The following is a 20,881-nucleotide window of genomic DNA, read 5'->3' on the forward strand; positions in this document are numbered from 1 at the left end:
CGGCTCGGAGTGTTCCTCAGGCTCCAGATGACTGACGGTAGTTTGGCAAGCCATTTCTTACCAAATTTCTTCAACCAGTTGTATATTCTTGGCTTGAGACCCTGTAGGATCATGCTGTTGGCACGTTCTACTTGGCCGTTTGTCCTAGGGTGTCCTACGGCCGACCAAGCCACATGGATGTGGTGGTCGTCGTAGAACATTAGGAACTTGTGGCCGGTGAATTGTGTCCCATTGTCAGTGATGATGGTGTTTGGAACCCCAAACCTGTGGATGATATCAGTGAAGAACAGCACCGCTTGCTTGGATTTGATTCGAGTGATCGAACAAGCCTCGATCCACTTGGAGAACTTGTCAATAGCTACCAGCAAATGGGTATAGCCCCCGGGGGCCTTCTATAGAGGCCCAACCATGTCTAGCCCCCACACGGCGAATGGCCATGTAATGGGGATGGTTTGGAGGGCTTGGGCTGGGAGGTGCGTCTACCGCGCATAGTACTGGCATCCCTCGCTGGAGCATACTAGCTTGGTGGCGTCAGCAACCGCCGTTGGCCAGTAGAACCCTTGGCAGAAGGCATTTCCGATGAGCATGAGCGGAAGCGTAGGCGGCGGTGGCATTGCCCAACCCAAAGGGGTACAGGGATGGTGTCGTCGCCGAGCTCTGCTCCACCGAAGTTGACTCCTCAGGAGGTGGCAGGGCAGAGCTTGATGACGGGGCATTGCTGTGTGCCACTAGCGTCTTACCCTTGCCAAGGCTTAAGCTAGACAGGTCCCCAGCCAGGGACTCTGTACCAATAGTCGGGTATGGGATACTGGCAGAGCACGATGCATCGCCCTAAGCTCGCGTGGTGTCGGGGTGGTCCCGCCTGTGTCGTGCCTGGTGAGCATGATGAGAGCGGCGGCCCGGGCGCCGCCTACGCCTAGGCTGCTGGTGCATGATGTTGTCATCAGTCCATGGGGCTCTGGGTGGGAGGAGTACCATATCTACTCATATCCTAGAGACATGAACTCTAGGTTCCCGAACCAGATCACCGTGCCGAGACACAGTGGTCGCATGGGGTCTGCCATTCGGAACTTGTTGGGATGACTAAGCTGACATGCAGTATGGCCCCTACCCGGCGCACCAACTATCGGTGTTTTGGGTCCGGCGGATCCTCAACCGACTAGTGAAAGTGTACTGCGTGCCCCTAATCCTGGATGGTGATGCAAAGAGACACAAGGTTTATACTAGTTTAGGCAATAGGTGCCCTACGTCTAGTCTGAGAGAGCAATCTTGTATTCCTTGCACCGAGGTGCTTGTAGTAGGGGCTTACAAGCTAAGCGAGAGAGGGAGCTAGTCCTAGGTCTCTACGTAGAGTGGCGTATGTTGCTTGAGATGTTGATCTCTTACAGTGAGGGAGCGTGTGTGTTACAGAGCGTTGTGCGGTGCTTGCCCATGTGAGTCTCATCTCCCCCTAGAAGCGGCCTGGTCACTCCCTTTTATAGTCGAAGGGAGGCACAGGGGCGGTACATGTATTTGCTACGTGGCATTTTGTGAGTAGAGGTGGTATGTCCGAGCCCTGCAGCTCGTCACTATGGTGACATGGTCGGTGGAGCGGTCTTGTCCTCGGTGCACTAGAGCAACACACCGGTCACTCCTAATCCTGTGTGACATGGGAGCTCCTGTGGTGGCATGCGCGCCTTCTTCTATTGGAGGCATGCTGGTCACTGTATGTTTGACCAATGCGGAGAGCTGAGGCTAGGTAGATGCGATAGTGCAGGTGCGCTGATTCTGAGGCTATAGGAGCTTGGCCCTATGCATGATGTGGGAGCTCCTGTAGCTTGATGCAGGGCATGGCGCGTACTACGGACGACATGTCGGTCCTAGAGTGTTGACAACGTAGAGAGCCGAGGCCCAGTCGGTGTAGAGGCTGAACCATTATGGGGGGCTCGATGGGCATGAGTCCCGAGGCTATAGGAGCCCAGAAGTGGATAGCCAAGGCTCAGAGGGTGCATTTGGTCTTGTACATCGATTCTAAGGCTACAGGGGCCCAGACTTGACTTTCTACGCCGCGCTGTCCTTGGAGCAGGGGTTAGGCAGCACAGTGCAGCACGGGTGTTAGCCGTGGGCACAGTGCTGAGCACAGCGGCCTGTAACCCCTGCCCTATCCTGTCTCAAATGGCATGGCGTCGATGTGACTCCCGTCTCGTCGGCCACTCCGCTGTATCATGCCATCATTCGGCTGATGTCGTGGGAGTGGTTGGACGCGTTAGTTGGATGTGACGTCCCGTCAGAGAAGTCGGTCAAGGCGGTGGTGATGGGGTTGATGCCGAGCCGGCCTCGAGCGAGCCGGTAACTGGGTGCTCATCCGAGGCCTCATGGAGCGAGGCCTCAGGCGAGTCGAAGAATCGGTACCTCATCCGAGGCCTTGTGGTGCGGGGCCTCGGGCGAGTCAGAGAATCGGTACCTTGTCCGAGGCCTTGTGGCGTGGGGCCTCGGGCGAGTCGGAAAACCAGTACCTCGTTCGAGGCCTCGTGGTTTCGTTCTGGACCGAGCCCGCTTCGGGTGAGCCCGGATATTGTTTGAGGTGGGCCGGGTGGTCTAGCTGGGCCTCGGATAAGGTGGGGGTTTGCCGGTGGTTGTCTCTTGGCTTTGATATTTACAAGGTCTAAGCGATTTTTTCAGTTCTTGCTTAGGGGGCCCCTTTTTATGGTACCCGACATGATTGTTTTCATATTTTTGAGAATAGACTACTACATAATGATGTTATCTTGCTTAGGAACATTGGAGAGGGGCATGAGGGACTTGGAGGAAGAGGTGGAAGCATTGATGACCAGCAAGGACATTCAACATAAACCGAAGCCCCGGTCCAATTTGATTTCGAGTCTGCTTCGGCCTCCAGGACCAGTCTACCTTAAACTAGTCACCCAGGACGTATCTAGACTCTATTTTTGACGATCCACATATGGTTGGAAAGCTAATTTGATATGGAAGTCAATCCAAGTGGTCTCATATCAAAGGCATTCAGAATCAATGGGAATCATCGAAACAAGTCAGCATTCAGAATCTGCCAGGGTGCTGCGACACCGTCTTTTGGTTCGTTGGATCGTGTATCATGTTTGGGCCCATTAGAAGGCGTGTCCAGGGTAGGCGATGACCCTAAGACCTTTATAATCATACGCCGCTGCCATCATTAGGTTTTGGGTTTTGCTTAGATTAATCTGTTAAGAACAGTTTCGCCCTTCATCGGTTTGTGAGACCCAAACTTTGTGAGATTAATCATTCATCTGCAATTTGGTTGCTTTCTTTCTTGTTCTTGCTTGTGTTCTTCATTGCGCAGGTAGGGATTAGCCTTCTTGGTGAGGTCAACTAGATCCGTGTCTCAGTTGATAACCAGAGGAGTTGTGGTGCTAAGATTGCAGGGTTTGATCTTTTGATTTGAAGCCGGATCAGTGTGTCATTCTCTGCCACAACGATAGTTACCTATACCTGATGGAAGGTCGGGATCCCCATCCCCATTAAGTGGTAATCAGAGCTAAGGTATACCGTCAGGTTCATATTTATCCCCTAGTTTGGAGTGTTTTGCATTCGTCCTATAGTCCAGTGCCATATTTTTTTCCTGTCCAAGAACCTTCCATGCCATAGCCTTTGCATATTTCAGTTTCAGATTCCGTCGTGTTGAGTTTGTGTCATGGTTGAGGTCTTGTTGTTGGTTAGGTCGTATTAGAGTCCAGTTCGTGTGTTTTCCCTATCGTTTCCATCAAATTTTTGCTTCCGTAACCAATTTTGCGCACATTGTTCCTGTTTTGTCCTCTAATTCGGAGCCAATTCTTAAAACTGGTCTAGTTTTCATATACAAACTTAGATTTTGATGTTCCATATATCAGAATTGATCAGAATTTTTTTTTGAATCCGTCCATCCCCAGTCTTATCGGGGTTGGAAAATTTTAATTTGGTAAAAAATTGGTCACAAGATCCTCTTTTCGTAGTCACAAGCTTTTTGTCGATTTTGAGCACGTCTTCTAAAATTTCCACAGGCCACACCTTTCACTTGTTAAAGCTCATATTTTCTATGGTTACTTCTTTTGTGCTCCTAAGTGAAGAAAAAATATCAAAAAAAGAAAAAGAAAAGGTTGAAATTTCCCAAATAAACAACGACAACAAAAAAATAGAAAAAAGAGAGGCAAAAGAGGAATAATATCTAGAGGAGCACATAGAGAAGACCAAAGTGAGCTGTGTTAGCGTGTGCTATCTGGTTTCTTGTTTGTGTTGCTATTGCCATCCACCATACTTGTTTTTCACACACCTATCACCTTGCTATCCACTATACTTGTTTGTCACACACCTGGTACTTGAAACATTTTAGACCAGCAACGAGAACAAATACTTTGGACTATAATTTAGCATTACTTTCTGTTACTGATTTGTGTGCTAGATATACATATTATTCTTTGTGTGCCTTCCAAGTTCCACAAACTCTTCAGATCAGTACAGAAAAAGGGCCTTACAATCTCGGTACCACTGCCTCACAGGTATCACAAACCAGCCGCCGGTTGTACCATCCACTGCTTGTGTTGGTAAGAACTTTGTAAGAGCTTGGTAAGACACTTTCACTTGCTGTGAAAAGTGACACCACTACAACCATGTAGTCATTTGGTAGGGATAACTTTCATCGTTTGTTCATGTTTTTGTGTTTACAATGGCAGGAGGTGATCAGACTGGAGATAACAATCCTAAGGGTTTCAACGAGTGTGTCAGCCAAGAGCAATACAAGCTATTGTAGAGGATGACCAAAAAAGGATGAATGAGGCCGTCAGGAAGGCCGTCACTGACGCACTCATTGAACTCAACATTGGTAATAGCATGGAGAGATTGGACAAGCGAATTTCTATGCAAACCGACAAGGTTACTGAGCTAGAAACCTTGGTGGCGGTCAACAACGATGACGTCTCTAGTAGCAACAACGATGGTCTCTTGACAGAAGACATGATGCATGATGCTGCTGGGAACATAGATCGAGCAGCCTTTCGACAAGCAAGATAATGATGACGTCTTCACTGCAACATGACAGGTATGGGTGGTGTCCACCACCATCAAGGTAATAATCACCATGTGCCCGATGATCCTTATGCTGAGATTAAGTTCACAATACCATCTTTTTTGGGTCATTATGATGCTGAGGGATATCTTGATTGGGAGATGACAGTAGAACAAAAGTTTAGCACTCACCTTGTGCCTAAGCATCATAGAGTTCGACAAGCTACTAGTGAGTTTAAGGATTTTGCCATTATTTGGTGGAATGGGCTAGCTGCATAGGATGCTTTACCCGATTCGTGGGAAGAACTTAAGATAGCTATGCATGATCTTTTTGTTCCTCCTTATCATAGAGACTTGCATAAGAAATTGATGCGTTTAGAACAAGAAGAAAAATCTGTACATGATTACTATGGTGAGCTCCAAAATGGATTGATGTGTTATAGTGTTGTGGAGGGGAACGAAGATTCCATTTGTCATTTTTATTTGGGTTTGAGGCGTGAGATTCAGGACATTGTTGATTATAAAGAATTTAACACTGTTAACCAGTTGTTTTAGTTTGCTATGCTTGCAGAAAAGGAATTGCAGGGGCATGAACAACAGAGCAAGGGCAAGGTCGGCACCACATACATGCCACGATCGACACCATCTTCGGGGCTGACCAAGCCAACCACTTTTTGGCCACCTCCACCAGCAAGCAAGCGACCAACAGCCTCTGGAGTTACCGCTACACCTAAGGCACCTCCCGCATGACCTTCAGATTCAGGTAAAAATTCTTTGCAGGTGCCTACCAAGAGTGCCTCATCCGTTGCATCGATGGGACACACTTCGGGCATTCAGTGCCACCGTTGCCATGGCATTGGCCATGTGCAAAAGGATTTCCCAAGTCAGCAGGCATATATTGCTACAGAAGATGGTTACATCAGCACCTCTGACATTGAGGATGAAGAAGACCAAAATGCAGATGAGGAGGACGACAAAGTCCTTAGTGACGAGGCCACGATGTCCTATAGGAGCATCATTGTATAGCGGGTGCTCAGCTCACAAGTACAGCAACCTGAGAAGCTACAACGCCATAACTTGTTCTAGATTTCCTTCGTCATCAGCAACCATCGAGCATGTGTCATTATTGATGGAGGTAGCTGCAATAATTTGGTGAGTTTTGAATTGGTCAAGAAGCTTGGCTTGACCACACGCCCGCACCCACGTCTATACCATATTCAGTGGCTAAATGATTCTGGTAAAGCAAAGGTAACAAAAACTTGCAGAGTATCATTTTTCATTGGTTCTTATGCTGATTCTGTTGATTGTGATGTGGTACCTATGCAAGCTTGTTCATATTGGGTCATCCTTGGGAACATGATAATGATGCTACACACCATGGTAGAAGTAATAAATACACCTTTGTGCATAAAGAAAAGAAAATTACTTTGGTACCTTTGATCCCTGCTCAAATTATACAAGCTGATAGAGAACATGCTGCTAGTTTGAATGATGTCCAATCTAAAAATTAGCAAGTTGCTAATTCTATTCTCCCACCTAAAAAGGATATGTCTACATCTATTTCTAGGGTCGAAGGGATTAAATTGAAGGGTGGTGTTATGCTTGCAACAAAATATGACTTTGCTGAAATTTCTGATGATGATATTTGCTGTGCTTTGGTATGCAAATGAGCTATGTATTCGCTTGATGATATTGTTAGCTCGGTGCCTCCTGTTGTCACTAACCTTTTATAGGAGTATGAGGACATTTTTGCAGCTGAGATACCCCCAGAGCTGCCACCTATGAGAGGGATAGAGCATCAAATCGATTTGATTCTAGGAGCAACCTTGTCCAACCGAGCAACCTATCGAACCAATCCCGAGGAGACTAAGGAAATTCAGCGGCAAGTTCAAGACCTTTTGGACCACGGGTATGTACATGAAAGCATTAGTCCTTGTGTCATTCCTGTACTTTTGGTTCCTAAGAAAGATGGAACTTGGCATATGTGTGTTGATTGTAGAGCCATTAATAATATTACTATTTAGTATCGTCACCCTATTCCTAGGCTAGATGACATGCTTGATGAGTTGTGTGATTCTATAATTTTCACCAAGATTGACTTGCGAAGTGGCTACCACCAAATTAGAATGAAACTTGGAGATGAATGGAAAACCGTGTTTAAAACCAAATTTGGGTTGTATGAGTGGTTAGTAATGCCTTTTGGTTTGACCAATGCACCTAGCACTTTCATGCGATTAATGAATGAGGTTTTGAGAGCTTTTATTGGTCGTTTTGTGGTAGTTTACTTTGATGATATATTGATTTATAGCAAGTCTTTTGATGAACATATGGATCACTTACGTGCTGTTTTTAATGCTTTACATGATGCACATTTATTTGGTAACCTTGAGAAGTGTATCTTTTGCATGGATTAAGTTTCTTTTCTTGGCTATGTTGTAACTCCACAGGGAATTGAGATGGACGAGATGAAAATTGAAGCCATAAAGAGCTGGCCGATTTCCCAAATCGTCACACAGGTGAGGAGTTTTCTTGGTCTTGCAGGATTCTACCGCCGCTTCATCAAAGATTTCAGCACCATTGCTGTCCTGTTGCATCAGTTGATGAAGAAAGGGGTGGTGTTTCATTGGAGAAAGGCACATGAGGAGTCCTTTGACACTTTGAAGGAGAAGCTCACACATGCACCATTGCTACAACTTCTAAATTTTGGTAAGACTTTTGAGCTAGAATGTGATGCTAGTAGAGTTGGCATTGGGGGTGTTTTGATGCAAGATGGTAAACCCATTGCTTACTTTAGTGAAAAATTGCATGGTCCTGTTCTTAATTATTCCACGTATGATAAGGAATTGTATGCACTTGTCCGTTCTTTAGAGACGCGGCGTCATTATTTGTGGCCTAAAGAATTTGTTATTCATTCTGATTATGAATCACTTAAGTATCTTTGCTCTCAACATAATCTAAATCATAGGCATGCTAAATAGGTTGAATTTATTGAATCTTTTCCTTATATTATCAAACACAAGAAAGGGAAGGATAATGTGATTGCTGATGCTTTGTCTAGACAATATACATTACTGTCCCAACTTGATTGTTGGATTTTTAGGCTTGAATCAGTAAAAGAACAATATGCGCTTGATCCTGATTTTAAGGACGTGTTGCTAAATTGTATAGAAGGACATACATGGAATAAGTTTATGATCAATGATGGGTTTTTATTTAGAGCTAACTGTCTATGCATTCTAGTTGGCTCCGTTCGTCTTTTGTTGTTGCAGGAGGCACATGGAGGCGGATTGATAGGACATTTTGGAGCCAAGAAGACAGAGGATGTGTTGTCCACACATTTCTTTTGGCCTAGGATGAGGCAAGATGTAGAACGGTACGTGGCTCGGTGCACCACATGTCAAAAAGCTAAGTCACGGTTGAACCCACATGGTTTGTATATGCCTCTTTCTGTTCCTTCTACTCCTTGGACTGATATATCTATGGATTTTATGTTGGGTTTGCCAAGGACTAAAAGGGAGAGGGATAATATTTTTGTGGTGGTTGATTGTTTTTCTAAGATGACACATTTTATTCCTTGTCACAAGAGCGACGATGTTGTTCATATTGTTGACCTTTTCTTTCAAAAAATCATTCGCTTGCATGGTATGCCTTCTACTATTGTTTCAGATCGTGATGCAAAATTCTTATGTCATTTTTGGTGCACTTTGTGGAATAAATTAGGGACCAAGCTGCTGTTTTGTATATGTCATCCCCAAACTAATGGGCAAACTGAGGTAGTGAATCGAACATTGTCCACCGTGTTGAGAGCAATTTTGAAGCGCAATTTGAAGATGTGGGAAGAGTGTTTGCCACATGCGGAGTTTGCATATAACAGGGTAGAACATTCCACCACCAAGGTAAGTCCTTTTCAGGTAGTGTATGGTTTTAACCCTCACGCTCGTATTGATCTTTTGCCTTTACCTACCACTGAGAGAACATATAGTGATGCTAGAGAGCATGCTGAATTCATTTGTAAGTTGCATGAAACAACTAAAGCAAATATTGAAAGAATGAATGAAAAGTATAGAATTGCTGGTAGTAAAGGTAGAAAAGAAATTAAACTTGAACCGGGTGATTTGGTTTGGTTACATTTGAGAAAAGATAGATTTCTCGAGCTGCGTAAGTCTAAATTAATGCTAAGAGCAGCTGGTCCTTATAAGATAATTGAGAAAATAAATGATAATGCCTACAAGCTTGAGTTGCCACCCGAGTTCGGGGTTAGTCCCACCTTTAACATTGTAGATTTGAAGCCTTATTTCAGAGAAGAAGATGAGCTTGAGTCGAGGACGACTCAGTTTCAAGAGGGGGAGGATGATGAGGACATCACTCCTTCGGATGTACCCGCTGATCCTCCAAACGTCATGCAAGGTCCAATGACCCAAGCTCGAATACGTCAACTCAATTTAGAGGTGAGCTCGTTCTTAAGCGATCCTTTTCATATTTTTTAGAATAGACTACTACATAATGTTGTTATCTTGCTTAGGAACATTAGAGAGGGTCATGAGGGACTTAGACGAAGAGGTGGAAGCATTGATGACCAGCAAGGACGTTCAATAGAAACCGGAGGCCTGGTCCAACATGATTTCGAGGCTGCCTCGGCCTCCAGGACCAGTCTGCCTTAAATTGGTCACCCAGGATACATCCGGACTCCGTTTTTTATGATCCATATATGGTTGGAAATCTAATTTGATAAGGAAGCCAATCCAAGTGGTCTCACATCAAAAGTCCTTCAGAATCAATAGAAATCATCAAAACAAGTCAGCGTCTAGAATCTGCCAGGGTGCTGCGACACCGTCTTTTGGTCCGTTGGACCGTGTATCGTGTTTAGGCCCATTAGGGGGCATGTCCAGGGTGATTTTTTTTAATTTTAACACTTTTTGGAAATTAATTTTAAATCTAACACCACCGTTTTTTTAAAACTAACACTTTTGGCCACGCCTATTGCCCTGGCGTGGCCAAATGCCTGTGTCGCGCCATGCATGGTGGCGCGGTAGAGGGCTGACGTGGCGGCGACCAGGAACGCTGACCGCTGATGGGGCAGGGCTTACCGCACCACTGATCTTGGGATAGCACAGCCGCGCCCTGATTCGTGGCACGGCAGAGCCGAATAATGGCGTGCAGTGGCAGAAGGCAGCCTTGGCGCAGTAGCTAGGCCTGCGGCCCCGCCAGGTGGAGGTGTGGTTCTAGAACAGGCGTGCTAGGTATGAAACGCACATGCGATATGTCGTCGTTGCACAGCTTCAATTTCACACACAGCTAGCCGCTCTATAGCTAGCATGCTGCGTATTCTGATGAACCTCTAATCAGCATGCACACTTTTCCCTCTTTTCTACCCTTCCTGGCCTCCTCATGTAGGACGAAGCTGAAGCAGATGGAGGTGGACTGCGAGTACCTGAAGCGCTGCTGTGAGACGCTGACGGAGGAAACCGGCGACTGCACAAGGAGGTGTAGGAGCTCCACGCGCTCAAGCTCGTCTCGCCGCACCTCTACATGCACATGTCCCCGCCCACCACCCTCACCGTGTGCCGCTCCTGCTAGCACGTCTCCTATGGCAGAACCTCCTAAATTATAGGACCCACATGCACTTATCACTGTCCAACGACCTTTGACAACTATGCATATGTTCCTGGTAATTTAAGAAGTCTGTCGGGTGTCCTCGGGGAACCCCGAATCATCCACGATTTCTGAGTAGGATCACATTACAAAGTCATTGCAGTATTACAACATTTATTCAAATATCAACACCAGAGTAAAAATAGTGGAAGTCTTACGGTAACATAGTTTACAAACTAGTTGTTTCAAACCTTACAAACTAAGTTCAATAATTATTACAAACCATAGTAGTAGTGGAGTGGCATAATTAACATATACATAACACACAAATTAAACATCCTGCCCAAGGATCATATATTTACTTCTCATCGTCAGAACGAACAATAGTCATGCAGCACGATCCAAAACAGATCTGCTCATGAGGCTCACCTGCAACAAGGGTCAACGAACCCTGAGTACAAAAGTACTCAAGAAGACTTAACCAAAATATTAACTGATAAACTTAGGAATGCAGGCTCAGGGATTCAAGGTATAGCTTTATAATGATCAAAGTTCTTTTGCGTAAAAGCTCTTTTAACAAAATTCTTTATATAGAAAACTTCATAAGAGTTATATACAAAGCTGACACGATCCGTGCTGAGATCATGAAACTTCATATCCAACACCTTCACAAGCCTTATTCAAGTTCTAGTTATTAATTCTACAATGATGAACAGTGAGTTGAGTCTCCATAACCGAGGAGCAACGACGATTCGAACCGATTAAGACCCAGCTGGGGATTCTAGACCACATGACATATGCAGGTCCTTGACTTACATATACCAACCCGCACTCAGATCCTCTAAAACAAGAATGGGTTTGCGCCACCCGAGAATACAGTACTCCACCAATCCAGCCCATTGCCACGTGGGTACACGCTATTTTCGCCATCTCTCCACTCCCAGTGCGCGAGTAGCCATTCTCATAATAGAATAGCCGAGTAAAGGCTTACCGGAGTATGTGGTTAGTACTACAAATTCTCACCTCATGCAATTCAACAACGGACGTGCCTTAATCGACACAGGCGGAATGAACCCGCTCACAAGACCTCCATGTCTTGTGGCTCACACACACCGAGTCCGCCCGGTCTAGATTTATTACTCCACATTCCCATATCACATGCTAACATAATTAACCAATGTTCCATTTAAAACTTGCAGGTGGCAGGTAGTCACCCGACTTTCATCGTTCTACGCATAGCTAAGCAAAACTAGGCATATACGAGTTTAAAATTGGTAATATGGTAAATATGAAATAACAAGGGTGGTAATGCACCAATTAGGCTCTTACTTAACTCCTAATCACTTAATGCAGTAACGGAAAGCAAAAGCGAAATTAATTTATAAAACACAAGGTAGGGTTGTATGCATCCGGGGCTTGCCTTCGTTGATGGAAAAGTCTAGTTCTTGAGACGTTTCACAAGTATTCGATCCGACCTCAACAGATGGATTAACCTCCTCAACAACTTGATTAACTACCACATGTTCACCTTCATTCACTACACATAATAACAATGTCATGTTTAACATGATGCGGAATATGAAACATGATGTTCGATGAGGGATGCAAAAATTAACAATTTGAATACAACTTTCCTTCGCGGTACAGTTGCAAGTCAAACAAACTACAATCTTTTTCGTAGCACATACATCAATTGCCAAGGATCATTATCAACTAATGACCCAAGGTCATCACTCAATCCAAAATTTCAAACAAAACCTAAGTCATTAAAGGTTACTATTTGCTTTTATGAATTAATTATTTAATTCAAAATTATGAAATAAATCAACTTATTCGAATTGAGCTCAAAATTTTAGTATATGTTTATTACATGATAAGTAAGTGGCAAAACAAATTTCATAATTTTTGGACAACTAAATAAGCCTAGAAAAATCATGGAAATCCATTTATTAATAAATTGAGCAATTTTTATCACATTCAAAAAGTGCTGCAAAACAATATTTCATATTTTTCTTAAATAATATACATCACAGAGGAGTCACACAAAAATTTTCATAATTTTTGGAGCTCTAAATAAATCTACACAAAAATAACAAAAACAGATACTATTCAATCAAATCTGAAAAACAGAAAAAAAATCCATTTGAACGCTGAGTCACTAACAACGGGTCTCACCTGTCATCCCTAAGCTCGCGTGTTTGGCCACGATGGTGACGGCGCTGACCGACGTAAACTCGTCGACGGTGAGTCCAACGGCGACGACCAACGTACCAAAATGATCACCAAGACTAGGCGCATCGATTAACGTCCCTATCAATACTGTTTATGGCCCTATACTAGCTCGTCGTCGGCCATGGCGGACGCGGTGGCACGGTAGCGCTACGCCGGCGGTGTGCGACAGGTAGAGCTCAAACAAGGGATCTAGGAAGCACCAGTGGCTCACCCCAAACGCATTGAAGCAAGGAGCGAGGTCGGAGAAGCAACAGAGAGGCGTGACGACGATCACGGTGATCACGGCGGAGCAAAGATCGTCGATGAGGAAGAACCAGTGACTGTAGTGATCATAACGAGCAAGCAACATAGGATTAAGCACCACAGCATCGAGACGAAGCCGTAGGTACACCGATCAAGGCCAACGGCTCACCAGAGTAGGCTGGCCGCGGTGAAACGGAGTCTCGGGTGAGGTTGTCGGCCGCGAGGAAGAAAGCGACGAACGGCGAACTCACGATGAAATCAATCGACCAGAGCTAGCTGGCTAGGTGCGCAAGGAAACTACGAAGCTATCTAGCACTATGCCGCGACGACGTAGACGCAGGTTCGACGGCGAGGGCTCAACGGAGCTACGGCGGCGGTGACTGGAAAACAGAGGAGAAGAGAAAGCGAAGAACGACGACGGTGGCTGGCTTATAACGCGACCAAGGAAGCGCAAAGAAGCCACACGGAAGCCTTCGCTGTGCCAACATGACGCCGAGACGGCCACGCGCGTGACTAGAAGCTAACCGAAGCTCGGCGGCGGTGTAGCGCAAGCGGTGAACACTGTTCATCGAAATTACAGAATTGCCATTCGCCAAATTTCACAAATTACTCCCAAATTTTCATAACAACTCAAAAATCTCCAAAAACAAAAGTTGTTCAAAATCAAAAGTTCTACAACTTTGCTTTTATAACCATCTCCTAATTCGGTCTAGATTTTGAAATGAACTTTTGAATTTGAATAGGGAAATTTAACGAATTACGCCTTTTTGAATTACTCAAAATTTTTCTAAACAACTTGAAAAACTCCAAAAACAAACTTTGTATAACTTGCCAAGCTCTACACTTTTGCTTTTGGGCTCAACCCCAAAATATGCTTAAATTTTGAAATGGATTTTTAGGGTAGGATTCAAATGCTAAAAAGCGGGATTTTCTCGAAAAATTCAAAATCCAAACAAACTTTGAACTTGAGTCAAACAATACAATGCAACACATACCACATAAATATAAACTCGTATTAGTGTATGCATCTCAAAGTTTTCACCAAATGCCAAATGCTTTGCAATGCATATGATGACATGTCAGATTTTAATATTTAAACACCCGAGGTGTTACAATTCTTCCCCCTAAAAGAAATCTCGCCCCGAGATTCAAAGCCATAGGGTAAGTAATGGAAAAGGAAATGTGTCGCAAGAACACATACAAAATCTGTCCATAAAACAGCTGAGGTACCTTTACAAAACACAATTTGTAGCAACCGAGCTCAACTAACATTACTCTATTCTATATTGACGCTAGAAACTCTGGAAACTTTTCTAACAAGTAGTCTTCTGATTCCCAAGTAGCTTCCTCTTCTGAATGTTGATTCCATTGTATTTTATAGAACTTGATTGTCCTTCTTCGAGTAACATGATCTTTCTGATCTAACACTCGGATAGGATATTCGGAATAAGTTAAATCCGGTTCTAGTTCCATGCCTTCAACTTCAACATTCTGTTCAGGCACTCGGAGACACTTCTTCAATTGAGAAACATGGAACACATCATGCACAGCTACGAGATGTTCAGGTAACTTCAAGCGATATGCCACTTTTCCATATCTCTCCAAAATTTGATATGGTCCAATATATCGGGGTGCCAACTTTCCTTTAACACTAAAATGGGTAACTCCCTTCATTGGTGATACTTTCAGATATACAAAATCTCCTTTGTTAAATACCAATGGTCTCCATCTTCTATCCGCATAACTCTTTTGTTGGGATTGAGCTATCTTCAAATTACTCTGTATTTGCCTAACCTTGTCTTCTGTTTCTTTCACAAGGTCAACTCCAAAGAATCTTCTTTCTCCAGGCTCAGACCAACTCAACGATGTTCTGCATCTACGACCATAGAGTGCTTCAAATGGAGCCATTCTAATGCTTTCCTGATAACTATTGTTGTATGAGAACTCAGCCAAAGGTAAGCACTCATCCCACTTAGTGGAATAGTTAAGGACACAACACCTTAACATATCTTCAAGCACCTGATTAACTCTTTCAGTTTGTCCATCAGTCTGCGGATGATAAGCTGTACTATATAGTAGTTTGGTACCCAATGAAGAATGCAATTGTTTCCAAAAATTGGAGACAAACTGTGTACCCCTATCTGACACAATAGTCTTGGGTATTCCATGGAGACTCATGATTCTTGCTAAATACATCTTGGCATATTGGATCGTAGGATATATTGTCTTGACTGGAAGAAAATGTGCTGACTTAATGAGTCGATCTATAATAACCCATACTGAGTCAAATCCCTTTGATGTCTTGGGTAGACCAACAATAAAGTCCATACTTATGTCCTCCCACTTCCAAGATGGAATAGGTAATGGTTGTAATTCACCAGCAGACCTCAAATGTATAGCTTTCACCTTTTGACAAGTATCACACTTTGCTATAAATCTAGCAATCTCTATTTTCATTTTAGTCCACCAGAATCTTTGCTTCAAGTCATGGTACATCTTGTTACTTCCTGGATGGATAGATAACCTAGTAGCATGTGCCTCTTCTAGAATTGACTGTCGCAACTCAGGAACTTTTGGTACCACCAGGCGATCCTTGAACCATAGCACACCTTCATCATCTATGCTAAAACATTCTGCTTTTCCATTCCTGACTCTTTCCTTGATATGGGCTATACCCTTGTTTTCCTTCTGAGCAGCAATAACTTGATCTCGAATAGTAGCTTCAACAATTATGTTGGTCAAACTTCCTTGTTGAATTACTTCTACATTCAACTTTTCCAATTCTTGACATAAATTCAAACCCATTATTCTCACTGTCAGACAATTGCAATAACTTTTGCGACTGAGGGCATCTGCAACCACATTTGCTTTACCAGGGTGATAATGTACTTCCAAATCATAATCCTTAATCAGTTCTAACCATCTTCTTTGTCGCATGTTTAACTCTGACTGAGTAAAGATATACTTTAAGCTCTTGTGGTCTGTATACATATGGCACGTATTACCAAGCAGGTAATGCCACCAAATCTTTAGAGCATGAACCAAGCTGCTAACTCCAGATCATGAGTTGGATAGTGTTCTTCATGCTGCTTAAGTTGCCTAGATGCATAGGCAATGACTCGGCCTTCTTGCATCAACACACATCCAATACCAATACCTGAAGCATCACAATAGACATCAAACGGCTTCTCGATATCAGGTTGGGCTAACACTGGTGCGGTAGTCAACAGTCTCTTCAAAGTCTGGAAAGCCTCCTCACAATCTGATGACTAGACAAACTTAACTTGGTTCTTCAATAATTCAGTTATGGACTTTGATATTTTTGAGAAATCTAGAATAAACCGATGGTAATACCCCGCCAATCCTAGAAAACTCCAAACTTGATGAACTATGGCTGGCGGTTTCCAATCAAGCACATCCTTCACTTTGCTAGAATCAACTGCAACTCCTTCGGCTGACAAGACATGTCCAAGAAATTGCACTTTCTTAAGCCAAAAATCACACTTGCTAAACTTGGCATATAGTTGATGTTCTCTCAAGTGGGTCAGAACAATTCTGAGATGTTCCGCATGTTCTTTCTTATTCTTGGAATATACTAAAATATCATCAATAAACACCACTACAAACTTGTCTAGCTCAGGCATGAATACTAAGTTCATTAGATACATGAAATGAGCTAGAGCATTTGTCAAACCAAAAGACATTACCAAGTATTCATATAATCCATATCTTGTGGTAAATGCCGTTTTGGGAATATCTTCAGGCTTTATCTTGATTTGGTGATATCCTGATCTCAAATCTATCTTGGAGAAAACTTTGGCTCCGGCCAATTGATCAAAAAGCAAATCTATCCGAGGTAATGGATACTTATTCTTGATGGTCACTTCATTCAATGGACGATAGTCAACACATAACCTCAGGGTCTCATCTTTCTTTTTCACAAAAATTGCCGGACATCCCTAAGGTGAGGAACTAGGTTGGATAAACCCTTTCTCAATCAATTCTTGTAACTGAGTCTTCAACTCGGCCAATTCCTTAGGTGGCATCCTATAAGCTCTCCGAGAAATCAGAGCTGTTCCAGGTTGTAATTCTATATTAAACTGTACATCCCTATCAGGTGGTAGACCGGGTAAATCTTCAGGAAACACATCCGAAAATTCACACACTACCGGAATATCTCTAATCTCTTTAACAGCAGTTGCACAAATCTTGCCCACTGATCTTCTTAGGGTTGGAAGTTGGATGAGAAGTTGAGAATTACTATCAGGCAAACTTACTCTTAATGTCCTATTCAAAGCATCTATAACAGCCTTATGCTGATACATCCAATTTATTCCCAAGATTACATCTATATCCTGATCCTTAAGGATAATCATGGTAGTGGGAAAAATATGCCCACCCAGGTTTATGGGTACCTGGTATACCATTTCCTTAGTACACAGGCGTCCCCCGGGCGACTGTATAAAGAAACTTTCCTTTGTTGCCCCAATTGAAATTTCATACTTCATGACAAATGTTCTATTGATGAATGAATGTGATGTGCTAGAATTAAAAAGTATAACTGTAGGGTGATTGGCAACAGGAAACATACCCATCATCACTGGCTCCCCCTCCGGAATTTCTCCAGCTTGAATATAGAACACCTGTCCTGTCTTCCTCTCATCTTTGCCCTTCTGAGCATTCTGATTGGGGTTCTTGTTTGGTGTCTGACCCTATTGTTGATTAGCAGGGGTCTTCTGATAATTTTGATTAGCCTGCCTAGGATATGGACATTCCCTAGAGAAATGACCAGTCCTTCCACAATTGTAACACGGATAGTTGTGACCCTGGGACATTGGAGCATTGGTTGACTGTGAATTCAGATAGGTTATAGCAGGACGGACATTTGACTATTGCCTAGCTTGGAACTGCGGCGGACGATAAGGAGGACGATTATGATGTACTGGATGATAAATCACCCTCTGCCTCTTCTGATTTCCTCCAAAAGATCCAAACGGCACACTCTTTTTCTTTTTGAGCTCCTTATGCTGCCGATACTTTGACTCTAAAGCAATTGTAATATTTACTGCCTCATGATAAGTAACATTGGTGCAAGTGGTCATCATAGTCTGCAACTTGGTATTCAGGCCTCTCATAAGCCACCTCTTCTTCTTGGCATCAGTATTGACATGTTCTGATGCATATTGGGACAGATGATTAAATCTTCCCACATACTGCATCACAGTTTGATCTCCTTGCTTCAAAGCAAGGAATTCATCTATCTTCATAGCCATCACTCCTTTAGGGATATAATGGGCTCTGAAGGCAGTATAGAACTCAGCCCAAGTTATTGGAATGTCAGCTGGTTGCATAGCCACTAAGTTTGCCCACCAAGCACTTGCTGCTCCTCTAAGTTGCTGGGCGGCAAAAGCAGGTTTCTGATATTCCGTGCATGAAATAAGGTCAAATTTCTGCTCCATGGTTCGAAGCCAGTCATCAGCCTCCAATGGTTCATCTGCCTTGGTGAACACCGGTGGTCTTGTGTCTATGAAATCAACATATGTAGCCTCCTATCTATTATGGTGGCGACCACGGTTTCCTTGCATCTGATTCTGATTACTCTAAGCCATCTCATAAAGCAAACGAGAATTTTCAGCTGTCACATTGACAAGTGTGGTTATAACATCAACTAAATTTGTTGGAACTGGTGGCGGATCTGGAATATCGTCCTCATCTTGTGAAGTTCCAGGAATATACAAACCCCGCGTACGACGCATCTACTCATAACAAACCAAACTTTATTCACATGTCTTTATTGAATTGTACCAAAGTTTACTCTAGACATATTACATAGAGTTTACTAATGTACAAACAAACCCACGAGTACGAAAACAAAACTACATAACTTGACTAGAGCTACTATTATACAACTCTACTCCTTTTCTCAATTACTTCAAACTTCAGGCTCAGTATCCATTCCAGAATTATTACCGCCTTCGTCATCACTTTCATTGATCATTATTAATTCTTCAGGATCTTCTTCTTCTTCCTCTCCCGATTCATCATCATCGGCAAGGATGACACCGGGGTCCATGACATCAGCTTGAGGCTCATGATTCGGATTTAGTAGATTGCTAAGCCTATGAACTTCCTCATGTAGATAGGTATTATGTTCTTCTAAATCTTCTACATAGAATTCTAGCTCATGAGTTCTAGCTCTAGCTACATTTTCCCTCTGCCAAGCTTCATTTCTTCCCTCCACCGTACGAACCAACATACGTTCACAGTTCCTATGTGCGGTGGTGAGATGCCTCAATTGACCCTGTAATTCTCCTACTTGTATAGCATCTAAAGCCCTATCTCTAGTAGCTTGTGCTAACTATACAGAAATCCTCTGTATCTCTGCCAAGGGATCAGGCCTAGCACTGCTACTACTAGCACCATCATTTCTAGGGGCAAGTTAGTGACGAGGAACTCCTTTGGGTCCGGTGGACTTACGGGGCGTCATCTTGGCACGAGCCATACTGTAGGAAGCCAATTTAATCCAAGTAAGACCATTTGATCAAAGTCTAAAGAGCAGTTATGATGGGTTACATTACTCAAACCAGTCTCACTACTCAACTCTAGACTAAGAGGTGAAGGAAGTAACGAGTGAATTAATCATGATGCATGAATCGTTCTTACGAACAAAAACATCAAAGTTTATAATGCACATAAACAACATTTATTTTTATATAGGGCATAGTAAGATTACTACTCCACCACACAAAACCTTTTTTAATCAAATATGGAATGGTGAGAAAGAAATAAGATAAGTCAGAAGCAATTTGGACCAAATTATCAAGTTAAATTTAGTCATCCCAAATCATTTTGAAGTTTTTGTAAAACAATACAACAAAAACCTTGTAACGATCGCTCTGATACCATTCTGTGGCAGAACCTCCTAAATTATAGGACCCACATGCACTTATCACTGTCCAACGACCTTTGACAACTATGCATATGTTCCTGGTAATTTAAGAAGTCTGTCGGGTGTCCTCGGGGAACCCCGAATCATCCACGATTTCTGAGCAGGATCACATTACAGAGTCATTGCAGTATTACAACATTTATTCAAATATCAACACCAGAGTAAAAACAGCGGAAGTCTTATGGTAACATAGTTTACAAACTAGTTGTTTCAAACCTTACAAACTAAGTTCGATAATTATGACAAACCATAGTAGTAGTGGAGTGGCATAATTAACATATACATAACACACAAATTAAACATCCTGCCCAAGGATCACATATTTACTTCTCATCGTCAGAACGAACAATAGTCATGCAGCACGATCCAAAACAGATCTGCTCATGAGGCTCACCTGCAACAAGGGTCAACAAACCCTGAGTACAAAAGTACTCAACAAGACTTAACCAAAATATTAACTGATAAACTTAGGAATGCAGGCTCAGGGATTCAAGGTATAGCTTTATAATGATCAAAGTTCTTTTGCATAAAAGCTCTTTTAACAAAATTCTTTATATAGAAAACTTCATAAGAATTATATACAAAGCTGACATGATCCGTGCTGAGATCATGAAACTTCATATCCAACACCTTCACAAGCCTTATTCAAGTTCCAGTTATTAATTCTACGATGATGAACAGTGAGTTGAGTCTCCATAACCGAGGAGCAACGACGATTCGAACCGATTAAGACCCAGCTGGGGATTCCAGACCACACGACATATGCAGGTCCTCGACTTACATATACCAACCTGTACTCAGATCCTCTAAAACAAGAACGGGTTTGCGCCACTCGAGAATACAGTACTCTAC

This window comes from Miscanthus floridulus, chromosome 5 (genome assembly GCF_019320115.1).
Source record: "Miscanthus floridulus cultivar M001 chromosome 5, ASM1932011v1, whole genome shotgun sequence".
NCBI lineage: Eukaryota > Viridiplantae > Streptophyta > Magnoliopsida > Poales > Poaceae > Miscanthus > Miscanthus floridulus.